This window comes from Anomaloglossus baeobatrachus, chromosome 2 (genome assembly GCF_048569485.1).
Source record: "Anomaloglossus baeobatrachus isolate aAnoBae1 chromosome 2, aAnoBae1.hap1, whole genome shotgun sequence".
In the NCBI taxonomy this organism is placed as follows: Eukaryota; Metazoa; Chordata; class Amphibia; order Anura; family Aromobatidae; genus Anomaloglossus; species Anomaloglossus baeobatrachus.
Genome location: NC_134354.1, coordinates 334,200,859 through 334,206,858, shown reverse-complemented (window position 1 = coordinate 334,206,858; position 6,000 = coordinate 334,200,859).

Sequence of the window (6,000 nt, the reverse complement as noted above, 5' to 3'; positions counted from 1 at the left end):
CTTGGGAGCCAGCTCACAGTGCGTCCCCGGCTTGTTACCCTGCACGTTTAAATAAATCCTATTCCTGCACAGTGGACGGAGTGCGGTCCTTCATTCGTTTCTTCAGTTCATCTATACTTGGACTTTGTTTCTCTGGACGAGCACCCCCACCCAGGATATGGTAATTTACAGCCCTCCATGAGCACACGTGCGTTACTGCAAGGTGATATGCGGTGGTGCTGGATCACATCTATTTAGTTACCCGATGTGTACCTTGGTTACCAGCGTCCGCAGCTTCCAGACGCCGGCTCCCTGCACATTCAGATCGTTGCTCTCTCGCTGTCAAACACAGCGATGTGTGCTTCACAGCGGGAGAGCAACGAGCAAAAAATGAACCAGCACTGTGTGTAACGATCAGCGATTTCACAGCAGGGGCCAAGTCGCTGCTTAGTGTCACACGCAGCGAGATCGCTGATGAGGTCACTGGTACGTCACAAAACCTGTGACTCAGCAGCGATCTCGCTAGCGATCCCGCTATGTGAGAAGTACCCCTTAGTTCCACAGACCTCAGCATGTTATCATGCCCCTGTGGGCATGATAGACAGCTCTCTGCAAATTGCGCGCTAGAGCATGGTTTTCTTTACCTAGGTCATTGCGCCTCTAAAGCCGGGTGTACACTTACTGGTTTCAGAGGTGAACCGCAAATGTCCAGAAGTGAAGAAAAATGCTCACATCCACGGAGTAGCCAAAGAACAGTCACGGTAACAGATTTTCTATATAGGGCTGGTTAGGCAGGATATTTGGCAAGTGATATACAAGTGCTGCTGCTTTGGACGGAATGAGGGACCTTTCAGGTTCCCTATAAGCCTTTTATCATCCTAACAAAATAAAAGTACAGTTGCAAAATGAAGCACATGTAAATTAAACAGTGTACAGGGTGGGCCATTTATATGAATACACCTAAATAAAATGGGAATGGTTGGTGATATCAACTTCCTGTTTGTGGCTCATTTGTATATGGGAGGAAGGAAACTTTTCAAGATGGGTGGTGACCATGGCGGACATTTTGAAGTCTGCCACTTTGGAGCCAACTTTATTTTTTCCAATGGGAAGAGGGTCATATAACACATCACACTTATTGAGAATTTCACAAGAAAAACAATGGTCTGCTTGGTTTTAACATAACTTTATTCGTTCATTAGTTATTTACAATTTTATGACCACTTATAAAATGTGTTCAAAGTGCTGCCCGTTGTGTTGGATTGTCAATGCAACCCTCTTCTCCCATTCTTGACACACTGATAGCAACATCGCAGAAGAAATGCTAGCACAGGCTTCCAGTATCCGTTGTTTCAGATGCTGCACATCTTGTATCTTCACAGCATAGACAATTGCCTTCGGATGACCCCAAAGATAAACTTTCCAGGACACTGTTCATGTAGGAATGCTCGGACCTGACACCCATAATGTAATGGTGCACCACCACATTATGGGTGTCTGATCCGAGCATTCCTACATGAACAGTATCCTGGAAAGAGGATTAGTCATCGTGGGCCAGTTGAATGGACACCAAGGTCTCCCGATCTGACCCCCTTAGACTTTTATCTTTGGGGTCATCTGAAGGCAATTGTCTATGCTGTGGAGATAAATGGCCCACCCTGTATAGTAAAGTAGTAAATGTAATGTATTTATCTTTTCTTTGTGGTATTATTATCTGTTTTAAGGATATAAAAATGTACAAATTTTTCAACAGTTTCCAAATTTTCATAAATAAATGTAAAACATATCAATCTAAATTTATCACTCCCAAAGTACAATGTGTCACACAAAAAAATATTCTCAGGATCAATGGGATATGTAGTAGTATACCAAACTTATTGCCACACAAATTGACAAGTAAGATATGAAAAATTGAGTATGGTCACAAGGTCAAAAATGGCTCCATTATTAAGGGGTTAATGCAGTAATCACAAGTATATTTTATTTTTTATTTTGTTCTATAATAATCAGCACAAAATAGAGGTTACATGACAGAACACATATGTATGAAATTAACTTGAAGAAACCTATCTTTAAATAAGAATGTAAAATGTATCTTCATAGAAGAAAACTTTTGTGGTTCAGTAACAAATGGAGAAGATATGACTGATCTTTCCTCACAGTCAACTTACACAGACGTTTAATGCACCAAGAAAACATACAAGAAACTGCAATTAACTTATTACACATAAAATCATAATATAAAATCATTAGCAAAGTGTCATAAAAGTGATCAACATAACATACTACTCTACACCCTAACTATTTCATTGGCATTTGCTTGCTTTTTTTATTTCCAGTCTTGCTTGTCTTAACATCACATTATGCATCTGAGACATCTTGCCAAAATAAAGGAGAAAATTGGATTTCTTTTCTTTTTCACAAAACATTCAGATTCCAGCAAAACTGCTCCAAGTCTGCAATGAGTTCATTATGTACTGGGGTGTCTCATGATGACTGCTGAAGTCTTAAATTATGCACAGGCAGGAATGAGTCATCTTTGTGTATATCTGAACGTATTGCAGAGCCCAATGTAAATAAATATATAGATAGATAGATAGACAGACAGATATATTGTCATGGCCAAAAGTGTTGTCACCCTTGAAATTGTTCCAAAAAATGAATTATTTCTCCCTGAAAATATTTGCAATTACATATATTTGTTATATATTTCGTTATACACATTTTTATTTCATTAGTGTGTATTGAAACAACACAAAAAAAACCTGAGAAAAAAGGCAAATTGAATATACTTTTACTCAAAGCTCCAAAATTGGTCTGCACAACACTTATGGCACCCTCATCTTAATATTTGGTTGCACACCCTTTGGAATATATAACCTCAATAAATCACTTCCTATAACCATCTTCTTACACCTTTTAACTGGAATTTTTGACCATTTTTCTTTTACAAACTGCTCCCGGTCTCTCATATTAGAAGGCGCCTTCTCCCAACAGCAATTTTAAGATCTCTCCCCAAGTTTCAATGGGATTTAGATCTGGATTCATTGCTGACCACTTCAGAACTCTCCAGCACTTTGTTGCCATCCATTTCTGGGGCTTCTTGAAGTTTGTTTGGAGGTCATTGACCTGCTCGAAGACCCATGATCTAGGACGCAAAACCAGCTTTTTGACTCTGGGCACTATATTGCAATGCAAAATCCTTTGGTAATCTTCAGATTTCATGATGCTTTCCACACAGTCAAAGTCACCCAGTGCCAGAAGCAGCAAAACAACCCCAATACATCTTTTCACCTCCACTATATTTGACTGTACATCAGGTGTGCTTTTCTTTGCAGGTCTCATTCTGTTTCTGGTAGGCAGTAGAATTATGTGTTTTATTAAAAAGTTATATCTTGGTCTCATCTGTCCACAAGACACTTTCCCACAAGGCTTACTTACATACATATTTGGCAAACTGCAGTCTAGCTTTTTTATGTCAATGTGTCAGCAGTGGGGACCGCTTGGGTCTAATGCCATAGCATTTCATTGCATTCCAATGTTGACGGATTGTTCACGCTGATACTTACGTACCCTGAGCCTGCAGGACTAGAGATGAGCAGACCCGTGGAAGTTCGGTTTGGCGGGTGCAGCCAGACTTTATCAACAGGTCGGTTTGGAACCTGGACTTGACCTGAATCCCAATATTAAAGAATGTTTTTCTCTGAAACACTGCAGCGTTACACAGTCAAACATACAGCCACTGTCTGATAAATGCTGCCTGTGGATTGAGCAGCCTGCATCAGCTGTCAAGTTCTCTTTTACTGTTCATGAAAAGGTTTTATTTGTTCTTATTGGAATGTGCACATTGTCAATTCAGATAAAAAGTAGTAAAATATTAATGGAACACGTGCAAAAAAAAAAAGAGTAAATAAACAAGTGTGAAACAAAACAAGATATATGTTAAAGGGAACCTGTCTGCTGATTCTCGCTGCCCAAACCATGTGCAACATGGCTGGCTGCAGAATTACAGACAGGTATATTTTTCTCTGAAATTGTCCAACGCTTCAAAGAGAACATTTTAAGGTTCTGACAAGGGACCACAGCCAGAGACGAGACTACTCCAGTGCCTCTCCCAGCTGGCTGTTACGATCGCCCTTCTATGTGATTGACAGGTCTCTCCCATGTGCATATGGAGAGACCTACAAACATTTGCACCAGCGTTGTGAGCAGTTGCCCAGAGGCTGGAGCATCACTAATCTTGATAGTTAAAGTATAATTTATTTGAAACACTGGATCATGTCAGAAAAAGATACACCTGGCTACAATAATTCAGCCAGGATCTGATTTATGTTGCCTGCTGTTAATGTGGCACCCCTGAGGCCTCAGCCGCCACAGAGTATTTAGAACGCTGTACTGATCCAGGTAAGAGGGAGTTAATCGCTGGTGTCTGGAGCTTTAGGCTATGTGCCCACGTTGCGTATTTACATGCAGTTACGCTGCGTATTGCACTGCAGCGTAACTGAATGCGTCCTGCATCCCCAGCACAATCTATGAAGATTGTGCATAATCCATGCGCACGTTGCGTTTTAGAATGCAGCGTTTAGGCTGCTGCCAAGACGCTGCGTTCTAAAAAGCAATATGTCACTTCTTTTGTGCGTTTTGGTTGCAATGTCGGTCTCTCTCTCTGTCTGTCTGTCGGTCTCTCTGTCTCCCTGTCGGTCTCTCTCTCTCTCTGTCTGCCTATCCCTCTTCCCCCTCTCTCATGCTCACCGATCCCTGACCGAACACCGGCGCGGCGCTGCACAGCTGTCACACTGCGGCAGCTTCTCCTGCTTTTCAAAATGCCGGCCGCTCATTATTCAATCTGGTATTCCCTGCTTTCCTCGCCCACTGGCGCCTATGATTGGTTGCAGTCAGACGCGCCCCCATGCTGAGTGACAGCTGTCTCACTGCAACCAATCATAGCCGCCGGTGGGCGGGTCTATGTAGTGCAGTAAATTAAAATAAATAATTTAAAAAAAACGACGTGCGGTCCCCACAATTTTGATACCAGCCATGATAAAGCCACACGGCTGAAGGCTGGTAATCTCAGGATGGGTAGCCCCACATTATGGGGAGCCCCCCAGCCTAAAAATATCAGCCAGCAGCCGCCCGGAATTGCCGCATCTATTAGATGCGACAGTCCCGGGACTCTACCCGGCTCATCCAGAATTGCCCTGGTGCGGTGGCAATCTGGGTAATAAGGAGTTAATGGCAGCCCATAGCTGCCACTAAGTCCTACGTTAATCATTGCAGGCGCCTATCAGACACCCCCAATGATTAACCTGTAAGTGAAAGTAAATAAACACATACACCCAAAAAAATCCTTTATTTGAAATAAAAGACAAAAAAACACCCTCTTTCACCACTTTATTAAAATCCCCAAACACCCCTCCAGGTCCGGCGTAATCCTCACGAGGTCCCACGACGCATCCAGCTTTGCTACATGAAGCTGACAGGAGCGGCAGTAGAACACCGCCGCTCCAGTCAGCTCCACGGAGCAACTGAAGAGAGTCGCGCTGTCAGCGGAGACGTCACTCAGGTTACCCGCGGCCACAGGTCTCGGGTGGAGGACTCGAGCTGGCCGCGGGTAACCTAAGTGACGGCACCGGTGATCGCGCGGCTCACTGCAGTCACTCAGGGGATTTGCGATCTCCGGTGAGTCCTTCACCTGTGATCGCAAATCAAGCCGTGACACACGCACAGAGCCGTGTGATCACAATGAAGTTGGGTGAAGTTCATCCGAGTTCATTCTGATCGCACGGCAGTGTCTCGCAGCCAACCATGCTCTTTTTGACAGTGCGGTTCCACTCGGTTCTGCTGCAAGTCTATGGGGATGCAGCAGAGCCGAGTGGGACCGTACTGTCAAAAATGTGCGTTCTGGAAGCATCCAGAACGCATGAATTCAACAGGAATTCTGCAGTTCTGAGACGCACATGCAGTGACTTACACGCTGCGTAATAGAACGCAACGAGGGCACATAGCCTTACACAACATCCT